Genomic DNA, 12,081 nt, shown 5'->3' with positions numbered 1-12,081 from the left:
AGGAATATTGGTAAAGATAATATTGCTATTGCTACCATCTTATTTAAGATTATTTCTGTCTCTTGCTTGAATAATGTGAAAGTTTATAAAGTGATCTACAATCTTTATTTCTTCCATTCTATCCTCATAAGTGCCTTGGATTGATCATAATATTTAAACTTGATAATTTACTTCCATGCCAAACACTTCAGTGGTTCTTCTCAATGAGGTACAAATTGCATAGCGTGGTACATAAAGGCCTTCATCATCAATCTGTTTTTTGTTTTTTTTTCTGCTTAACTGTATGGCATAACACATAGAGTGCCCCTCATGCAACATATGACACAATTCTATTGATAAAAGAATAATTCCTCAAAGTACCTTGGTTTTATTTCTTTATTTGTGTTTTGTCTTTGGAAAACCTCTTTACTGAAAGATGTCTATATGTCATTATGTTCTTAGCTCATGTTGTCACATCTATGAAGTCTCATCTCTTGTTCCTATAGAGCTTGACAGTTTTTTTCTTTCTCTAACTTTTTAATTTCTTAATTGTTAATATTTTAAAATATGTATAGTGTCTCATTCCATCACCTAGACTGGGGTGCAGTGGGACAATCATAGCTTGCTCTGGTCTCGAACATCTGGGTTCAAGTGATCTGCTGAGACCAGTTTGGTCGGGGAGACCCTAACCCAGTGGTGCTAGAAGAATTAAAAACACACACACAGAAATATAGAGGTGTGAAGTGGGAAACCAGGGGTCTCACAGCCTTCAGAGCTGAGAGCCCCAAACAGAGATTTAGCCATGTATTTATTAACAGCAAGCCAGTCATTAGCATTGCTTCTATAGATATTAAATTAACTAAAAGTATCCCTTATGGGAAATGAAGGGATGGGCCAAATTAAAGGAATAGGTTGGGCTAGTTAACTGTAGCAGGAGCATGTCCTTAAGGCACAAATCTCATGCGATTGTCTGTGGCTTAAGAATGCCTTTAAGCAGTTTTCTGCCCTGGGCGGGCCTGGTGTTCCTTGCCCTCATTCCGGTAAACCCACCACCTTCCAGCATGGGCGTTATGGCCATCATGAACAGGTCACAGTGCTGCAGAGATTTTGTTTATGGCCAGTTTTGGGGCCAGTTTATGGCCAGATTTTGGGGGACTTGTTCCTAACAGTGATCCTCCTGCCTCAGCCTCCTAAGTAGCTAGGACCACAGGCATGCTCCACCTCTCCTGGCTACATTGTGTTTTTTGGAGAGACAGGGTCTCACTATGTTGCCCTGGCTGGTATAGAACTCTTGGGCTCAAGTAATCCTCCTGCCTTGGACTCCAAAAATGCTGGGATTATAGACATGAGTCACCACACCTGTCCCACCTGTCTGCCACTTTTCTTTGAAGACCTACTCATATATGCATCTTTCATAGCATCTGAAGTATTGTATCACACTTTTAATATCCTTGTTATTTTATTAGACTATGTTCCTTAAAGATTGAGGCATGTCTACTTCATTTTGTTATTTATAGCATCCTGCACAGTGTCTGACACTTATTAAACATTTGCTGAATTGGTTATGAAATTAATTAATTTAGGGGAGCTTACTTAGTTCCAACTGCTATCCTAAGTGACTATATAGATAGATATGGAGTGAATATTATATAAATATTAAACAAAAGGTCTCTGCCTTCAAGGTGGTTATTGTCTAGTGGAGAAGAGGACATGTATATGAATAAATAGAGTAACAGTAAAAAGTAGTTTGCTATATAGAACATGTTATGGTATTTGAAAGGAAGGAGAAATTACTCAAGATGTTTCTTAGGACTGTCAGGTTTTACATGGTGTTAAAAGACGAAGTTACATACTTCACTATTAAAAAATTCCTGTTCAAAAGAAAACAAAAGAATAAAGTACAGAAATCAAACTACCCCTTCCACAAGACTAATAAGTACCTGTAACTGTGAAAACAGAGAGAGGGAGGGAGGGAGAGAGAGAGAGAGAGAAAGAGAGAAACAGATAGAGACAGTTACAGAAATGATCAAAGAATTATAGATACAGTGAAAACATAGTAAAGATGCAACAACTACCAAATATAGTCATGTAGTCTAACAAAGTTCTTCTTGTTAATCATTGTAGCAAGGCTACATGTATGCACACAACTGGAAAAACTGGAGCAACTCAGAATGGAATGAGGTGTGTGTGGGGGTACTTGTTATAGAATTTGGGCTCATGTTCAGTGATTTTAGAGAGGGTTCCTGGAGGCTCAATTGTTCTGGGTTTTGGTACTATCAGATAATAATGTATCTTAATTTTTTATTTAGGGGGTGGAAGAAAGGAAGTGAGGCCAGAGTTGTCATTAGTAGTGAAGCAGTTTTCATTCACTTTACCCAGGAGAGAGAGCTATTTGGCTTTTTTGTCTTGTTTTGGGAAGGATCAGCATTCATTTCTTGTGGTTACTGCAACAAATTTGTTAGTTTAAACCAACAGAAATTTACTTTCCCACAGTTCTGGTAGCCACAAATCCAAAATCAGTTTCACTGAGCTAAAATCTAGATGTCAGTAGAATTGTGCTTCCTCTCTCCAGAGGCTCTGCCTCTTTTAACTCATGGTGGCTACTGGCAGTCCTTGGCTTGTGGCCACATCACTCAAATATCTACCAGATATCGTCTTCACACTGCCTTCTCCTCTGTGTTCCTGTGTCAAATCTCCTCTATCTCTCTTATACAAATACATGAGATGACATTTTAGACTCGTCTGGATAGTCCATAATAATTTTCTCATCTCAAGATCCTTATCTTGATCTCATCTGCAAAGACCTTTTTTCTTTTCCAAATAAAGTAACATTTGCAGGTTATAGGGATTAGAATAAGAGGGTACTATTTAGTCCACTAGAGTGTCCTTTTGTTTTCTTGGCATTCAGATATAATTATGAAATAGTATTGTTTTTATCTTTCTCTATCATAGTCACTGTCATGGCCATTTCTCATGTCACATGGGGAAGACCATATTTAGTTCTCTGTTACTAGCTGTCAGTTATAGAACCAGTTTTTTTCATTCTCAGGACAGAACACAGGACTGATAAATTCAAGCACAATGAAATAAAAGAGAATATATATTTAATACAATAAAAGAGATTAAGAGCAAAGGAAAATATACAATGACCATCTAACAGGAAAAGTTGGTATCTCTGAACAAGTAACAAAATAAGAAAAAAAAGTATTGTAAGTTATAACTCAAGACAAATATGCAAGAATAAAATCAGACTTGAATCAAAAAATACTAAGAAAATAATTGGCATCCAGTGGTCAATGCCAAAATTTTATTGGACACTACAGATAAAAAATGAGGTATACATAAAAAATATGCAAAGTCACTTATAAATGAAAATGTCAAGCTGAACTTATACTTTCTAAGAATAATTTTCAAAGCTAGAGAAAAGTGGACAAATACATATATAGTCCTGTAGGAACTACAGTGCAATTCAAGAATGTTTAAATGCAGCAAAAACAAAATTTGAACAGGAAAAAATTCAGATAATATAGTATTATGTTGGTTTATTTTATATGTCACTTGACTGGGCCACAGGATGCCCCAATATTTAGGCTAACATAATTCTGGGTGTTTCTGTTTGGGTAATTTTGAATGAGATTAACATTTATTTTATTAAAAGAGCTATTTTAAAAAAATTTGGAAAATAGAGCTTTATTTCCCTTAAAGGATTACAGCCTGCATGCAAGGTGGCCATTCTGACAGGCTGGAAAGCATAGTCTCCCAGAAAACAGAAACAGACACTTCAATAAAGGGGCAAAGGGATTGAAAATTTATCTCAGAATGGGGTGTCCAAATATACATATGTAATAAGCTACAAGAGAAGTCGTGAATATTTATGAAAAAGGAAAGGTTCATGTGCAATTGTGCTTCATGCCCCTTCATGGGTCCCATGTACAAAAAATGGTAGTTAGCATGATGCCAGCATGGAGTTTTGGACTCTCTGATGTCAAAAGATTAAGCAGAGGACATGAAAATCTTTATTGTGCATTCTCCATAGACTGGCCAGAGCCACTCTGTGTCTAGTAGTTTTTATCAGGCAAAAATGCTGTGCAGTTGTAACAAAGCTGCAAAAGAGAGGAGCAGCATCAGGTAGTTGGTTGAAATCAGCGGTGCAGAAAGTCTTTTGAAAGGGCTGGTTTCTGTTTAGTCCTTAGAGAAGAAAGTCTAATGGCAGTTAGGGAGAGGGTATAATGAGGCATGTCTGACCTCGTATCTTATCATGGCTAAGAACTTAGTTTTCAAAATTTCTCTGGGTCCCTTTAGCCAAGGGAAGGCTTTTTCAGTCAGTTGGAGGGCTTAATTTTATTAATATTTTCATTTGTCATTTTCCTCCTTTTGGCCTGGATTTGTTAGAGGCAGCATCAATGACCAAACTTGTATTTTGTCCCATATTTCGGTTGAGGTAGTGTGGCTACCTTCCCTGGGTCCATCCTGTTCCTCAGTGGGACCCGTATGGCCACAAGATTTAGAGTCAAAGGACTTACAACCAATTAAATGTTCCAGACCCAGCAGGAATGGAAGTGAGCAGGCACCAATCAACCCTTAAAATCTGTTAAGCAACATAGCAGCCAAAACCCAAAGCCAAAAAGCAAGGTTACAAGATTGAATTACCTATAAATTCTATGCAGTAACCTACTGTAGTCTTGGTCTTAGGTATATACTTGAAGCAATTAGCTATATAAAACATAAGAATTTTGCTAAAACTATTTAAGCTGAGGAATTTTAGAGACTTTTGTTATGCTTCAATGCTTTCTGCGATCTCTGTATTAATTTGCTCTAAGGTAGAAAATAAATTTTTTCATCCTAGCCCTATTTGCATAAGAGTTTAACATTTAAATTGATCGACTGAATAAGGCAAATTGTCCTCTACAATGTGAGTGTGTCTCTTCGTATCAAAGGCCTAAATAGAATAAAAATTTGACCCACCTCCTGGTAAGAGAGAATTCTCCTGTCTGAACGCCTTTGCCCCAGAATGTCAGCTTCTCCTGGTTCTACAGCAACCTTCATACTTAAATGGGACATTAGCTCTACAGATCTAAGACTTGCCATCTACCATAATCGTGTGAGCCAATTTCCTTCTTTCTTTCTCTCTTTCTTTCTTTCTTTCTTTCTTTCTTTCTTTCTTTCTTTCTTTCTTTCTTTCTTTCTTTCTTCTTTTTCTCTCTCTCTCGCTCTCTCTCCCTTCCTTCCTTCCTTCCTTCCTTCCTTCCTTCCTTCCTTCCTTCCTTCCTTCCTTTCTTTCATTCTTTCTTTCGTCTATTTTTCTAGAGAATCCTAAGGAATACATACAGATTCCATAATCCTGACTTAAATTAGCAGGAGAGGTTCAGGCAGGAAATGGTTTGAGAAACTACACTGAAGGGTCTGAGGGTGATAATCTAACTCATTTAACTACAGGACAAGGCTAAAACTAATATAAGTATTATGGTTATAATATAGATGCACATTTTAAAGTGTGTGCTGAGTAAAAAAGAGAAAGAACAAAAATCAACTGGAGGAGAAAGAACGAACCAGGGAGACAGTGTAAATATGCTAATTTCTCCATGTTTTAGAAGGAGAAACTAGAAGATATGTATTAAAACTCACACAACGAATAATAGAAATTTGTCTATATTTATAGTATAACCACTAAAATAAAAAATAAACTAAAACTGAGTGGTAGAGAGAATGAGAATATATAGATGTGGAAATATATGAATTTTATCTTTGTTCTTAGTAAATTAATATATATTACTAAAATGACAAAATAATGTATTCTAAAAGTTATACTTAAATGTAGCCACTAGAACAAAAATATAAACATATCAACAGAAACACAGAATATGTCAAACATTTAGTGGGAGGTTTTTAAAAAATCAATAAAAAATGAAGTATAACATAAAATATGATGACAGAACTGAAACCGAATATATTTTATACTTAGAAATAGAAATTGGTGAAATAAATCTATTTAAAATGTACTATTATAATGAAACAGAAAGCAAAACCCAACTAATATGCTAAAAGAAGATAAATACCTAAAACAAAATTATCTACAAAGTTAATTTTAAAAACTTGTCTCAGAACAAGACCGACTCTCTGCATGCCATTATTTGCAGAATTCAAAAGAAGGCCCTGTTTTAGGAGTAAGGACCCACTATCTGATACCTACAGGACCACAAATCTCAACTAGCATGATTAACCCCAGAAGGCTTGACATACCTGGGAAACTCTTGTTACATTTCCTAGCTTCCATCCTCATAGCCATGTCACCTCTATCTAGCTTTGAATCACCAGAACTATTTTTGTTGTACCATTAGTCACCCATATTTATATTAGCTCCAGGCAGTGGTATGCTGGTAAATGCTTCATAATAAGCTCTCTGAAATAAAGTGTGTATGTATATATACACATCTATATATACATATACATATATATACATGCTTTATATATATACACATGTATTATATATATACACATGTGTGTATATATATCTGATATATAATAAGCTCTCTGAAATAGTGTATATACTTTATTATACATACACATATGTGTATTTATATCTGATATATATACATATCAGAGTTTATAAAAATTTTACTAATAAGAGAAGCAATACACAATTTAAAAATAATTATAAAAACACAATACTTTTTAAGTTCCACATACTTAATTGATTTTCATAGAATGCTTTTGTCCATTATTGCCAAATGCTTTCATATAGCCTATCTCTGTTTGAAATTCAAACATGATTTCACAAATGGAATTGCTTCCCAATCGTTTAACTCATTATCCAATAAATTATTTTCTTTATATTTCATATGTGTTCTACTGTTAAACTAATTCTCACCTTCAAAAATATTATGTTGATTAAACTGAAACCTCTTTCACTTCAGCACTATACAAGACACCTGTATTAAATTTTACTCCATATTTTTATAAGTCTAGAAAATCAACAAAACAATGAATAAAGCCTTATCTGTTACATTTATCAATTTCTTGCTATTGTCTGTTTTAATCAACCAAACCAACATCACTGAACACAGAGTTTGGAAGAAGTGTGCAGTAGCTCACCACTGTATAATATTCTTATCATACAGATCAAATAGATGTAAATAACCCTCAAGAGTATAGATAACAGTAAAATGTAGTAACATTATTGGAAAGTAATTACTTTTGAATATTTATTCTTTCCCCTCTTAACATGGTTTATTTAATTATAAGTTTACATAAGTTAACACTGAATAATGACCACATTTAGTAACTGGTTCATGAGATTCCTGAAAATTTCACACTTGGCTCTTGTGAGCTGCTAGAGTATGAGCCTTTTATGAGCTGACTCCAGCTCGCCACTGAACTCCAAAGTTGCTCCTCAAACTTAGGCACTCATTCCCATATGGATCTTGTATATAATCTTTTCTGATCCATCCTGTATCCTGATCCATTGCTTAACTCTCTTTCATTCTGCCATCTGAAACTCAAGATAAGTCATCAGCAAAATTTCCTATATCACCAATCACTTTGGGACAGTATTTTAAAAAATTCATTCTCTGACACCCAGCATTTTCATGATGCCATTTTTTGTCCTGCAGCTCTCTCAAGTGGTGAATAATTTTCTCCTATAGTCCTTCTGCTACTGGGTCTAAACGTATGTAGGTAACTCCTCTTTATTGTGACTTTCATAACATATTTTCATCTTCCTGAAATGTTCAGCTTTAAATCTCATATCATCAAACTACACCTAAACAATCTCACTTGTAAATCCCAAGGCACTCCCAATAATTTCTTGAAAATAATAGTTCCCAATTCATTGTCCTTCTTCAACATGGAAGGAACGTACAAACATGCTGTCTAGTTCTATGATTCATGACCATAAATTTCAAGTGAACTTCTAATGCTACTCAGAAATCAGATTATAATTTCCTAGATTATTAATTCTACCATTCTCCAAGAGGCCTGCTTCTCACATTTACCTCCTCAAACTTCCAACACTATCTCCCCAATGCTTACTCTCTGCTAATGACCGTGCTTCCTACCTAGAAGGCAGAGGAAAAGGAGGAGAATGAGGAGGAGGAAAAGAAGAAGAAAGTAAAAGAATCAGAAAGTATCTCCTATAAGCTGCCAGCACCAAAACTGCCCATCTACCTGTATCTGTATTCCTGCTCTTAACAGAGATGAATTTTTCCTGTTCCTATCTACAATTTAAAGTTAAACACTCCACTTGTGTACTGGATCTCATCCTGTCTTGCCTACTCAAGGTCATTACCCCAAGAATTTTCTTCTCTTTCTGTCCTACATCATTAATTTTTCCCTTCATTTTGAGTCATTCCAATAAACATATAAACGTAATGATATTTCTTCCCTCTTAAAAACTTTATAAACTATTTTACTTTGCCTCCAGTTATGGTTCAATTTCCCTTTTGTCCATTACAGAAAAATTTTTTGAAAGAATTTTGTCTGCTTACAGAGTTTTATTTCCTCCTTACTCTCACTAATCTCTTGAACACACAAGTCAGGAAATGACCTTCATATCTCTATAAATTACTCTTATTAGGGATACCAATGGCTCCTATATTGACAATTCCTATGGAAAATTCACAGTCCTCCTTTTACTTGACTTTTCAGTAGCTCTTGACACAATTGGTAATTTTTTCTTGGCTTTGATAATACTGACCTCATTTCCCTGCCTTTTTTTTTTTTTTTTTTCTTTTTTGGTCAACTATTCTGTGTCTCCTTTGCTTGTTATGCTTGCTTTCATCTTCCTCATTTATTACTTCTGGAGTGTTCAAGGCTTTGTTTCAAACTTAGTCTTTCGATCTATTCTCACTCTCTATGTGACCTTTTCCAGTCTTAAGATTTTAAATGTTATCTATGCTGATCCTAACCAAAATTTTGTTACTAGCTCAGGATTAATACCTTGAACCTTAAATGTGGCTTATGATCTTTGGGTATCAAAAGGCAAATAAGGCTTATCATCTTTTACACTAAGCTGCTGATATTGATCCTCCCTCACCCAAACTTATATCTCCCATATCCTTTCCCTATTCAGGTGACAGTTGCTCATACCCTAAAGCTTGGTCATTTTTTACTCCTCTTTTCTTCTCATACTTCAACTCCATTGGCCAAATTCACCTTTAGCTCTAGTTTCACAGTATTGCTAAAATAAAATTTCTTCTCATTACTTCCAATGCTACCACTTTGGTCTAAAGGCATCATCCTGAACTATTGTAGAAGACTCTCCTTAACTAGTCTCTACTATCTACCCTTGATCCATTTCCTTCTATCCTGAACATAGCTACTATTAAAGATAAATTACTCACCAGATACATGTTGAAAACACCAAGACAGATCTTATTCTGAAATAATAAGTGTTGAAATTTGAAATTACTCCTTCATCTATGCAGAATAAATGTGTTAGCAAGCATAAAAACATTAATCTTCTTGTACATTCCCATCAAAACTCTTGAAAGACTAGGGTACATGATCAATGAACAGTAATATTTTGAAAGGAATACTTTTTTCTGAGCAGTAGGTCTCAATAGAAGGGTTAAAATATTTGTTAAACCATGCTGTAAACAGGCATGCTCTCCTCCAGCCTTTGTTGTTCCATTTGTAGAGCATAGGTTGGGTAGATTTAGCATAATTCTTAAGAACTCTAGGATTTTTGGAGTTGTAAATGAACACTGGGTTCAACTTAAAATCACCAACTGCATTAGCACCTAACAAGAGTCAGCCTGTCCTTTGAAGTTTTAAAGCCAGGCATTGACTTCTCTCTACCTATTAAAGTCCTAAATGGCAACTTCTAATATAAGGCCGTTTTGTCTACATGGAAAATTTGTTGTTGAGTGTAGCCACTGTTACCAGTGACCTTAGCTGGATCTTCTGAATAACTTACTGCGGCTTCTACATCAGCAGTTACTTCTTTGCTTTACACTTTTATGTTATGGAGAAAGCCTCTTTTCTTAAACATAATGAACCAACCTCTGCTAGCTTCAAACTTTCTTTTGAAGTTTCCTCAGCCTTCATAGAATTGAAGAGTTAGGGCCTTGCTCTAGTTTAGGCTTTGGCTTAAGGGAACATTGTGACTGGTTTGATAATCTGTTCATACCACTAAAACTTTCTCCATATCAACAATAAGGCTGTTCTACTTTTTTTTCATTCACGTGTTCACTGGAGTAGCTCTCTTATTTTCCTTCGAGAACTTTTCCCTTGCCTTCATAACTTGCCTAACTCTTCGGCACAAAAGGCCTAGCTTTCAGCCTATCTTGGCTTTGATATGTCTCTCTAGAGCTAGAAAAGCTAGCTTTGAAAAGCTAGAAATTATTAAGCTTAATCTATTTCTAGCTTTTGATTTAAAGTGAAAGATGTGAGACTCTTCCTTTTACTTGACCATTTAGAGGATATTGTAGAGTTATTAATTGCCTTAATTTAAATATGGTTGTGTTACAGGGAATAGGGAGGGCCAAAAAGAGAAAGAGAAACATGGGAATGACTGGCTGGTAGAGCAGTCAGAACACACAAAATGTTTATCAAGTTTGCTATCTTACATGAACAGTGTGTGGCATTCCAAAACAACTACAATAGTAACATCAAATATCATTTATCACAGATCTCCATAACAGGTATAACAATAGTGAAAATGTATGAAAAAATTGTGAGAATTTCCATCATGTGACACAGAGACATGAAATGAGCACATACTATTGGAAAAATGGTGCAATAGACTTGCTCAATGCATTGTTGCTACAACCTGTCAATTTGTAACAACCACAATATTTGTGAAATACGATAAAGTAAAGCACTATAACATGAGGTATCCCTGTATAAAGATGTGCCATTTAATAGAGAGAGAAAAAAAGAAGCCACGTGAGGCTCATGCTCATTCCACTGTGTGTAAATTGGTTATCTGAATCCTGCTATTGAAATCAGAGTTTATAAGGAACCACAGGATATTCCATGTATTTGTGTAATTTCTGGAGTATATTATACAGGCACATTGTAATACAATTACATTGTAGGTGTGAATGTCTTGGTTTTGCATATTCAAACAATATTTTAGATTCTTACCCTTTTTATTTCCTTTACAATATTTCAACCTACAGTCCTTTTGATTTGGGATAATTTTCCTGTACTAAATGTCTTTAATTCAGTTAGTATATTATAATTTATGAATCCAGAGACTAGAATTTTAAAAGAAGATCATTGGAAATTTCACAAAGTAGATACATTGTAGGTAGAAAATTGAGTTATTTTTGTTACTACTTTCTGTAAACCATGAGACACAATAAAACAAAGGTTAGATAATGGTATAAGAATTCATAATTTTGTATCCAGTGAAGCCTAGATTTCAATGGAGGAATTATAAACAGGAGATTTGAACACATTACTTTACCAGAATTTTCTCCTTGGTACATTAGTCATAGAGTTCTTTAGCTAGATATAAGAGAATACTTGTAGTTTAGCAATATTCTGTCATAGCATATATTAATACTTCATTACATTTTCAAATTGTCATTTTAAACAGTATTTTCACAGGACATAATTTATACTTTGTACTACTTTATAAGATTATGCACTCATATCAGCTTTTCAGAAACAGAACATTTCTACCTACAAGAATATGAAGTACCTTTGATTTTTTTTCAAAGTTCAGAGAACATTTTTTCTCATTAGATGTTCTCCAATGTCCTTAACTTTGACATGCTTTCAATTTTCTTTGCATGCTGAGAAGGATCAAAGCCAATATTTTTATCACTCTGGTATGTGTCCTGAGTTTCTGTTCCTAAAAAAGTAAAATTCCCTTAAAATAAAATGTCACAATGAAGTTGGTTAAAATTATAGAGTTTTAATTTTAAGACAACTAATTTTCACTAAAGCCTTCTACAATTTTTTTTCTTACTTTTTCTAGGTTTTCTCTGCTGAAACATAATAGAAACCTTGCCATTTGTATGTACATATTTTAAATTAACCTATATTGTATTTCTGTAAAAAAATTACCTTTTAGTCTTTTTATATTATTCAAATTCTTAATTTTTAAAAAAGTTTACAAAGTACCTTTAGTTTTAATAGAGCAAATATTTTCTC

Source organism: Nomascus leucogenys, chromosome 22a, assembly GCF_006542625.1.
Source record: "Nomascus leucogenys isolate Asia chromosome 22a, Asia_NLE_v1, whole genome shotgun sequence".
In the NCBI taxonomy this organism is placed as follows: domain Eukaryota; kingdom Metazoa; phylum Chordata; class Mammalia; order Primates; family Hylobatidae; genus Nomascus; species Nomascus leucogenys.
Note: the sequence above shows the minus strand (reverse complement) of the source record.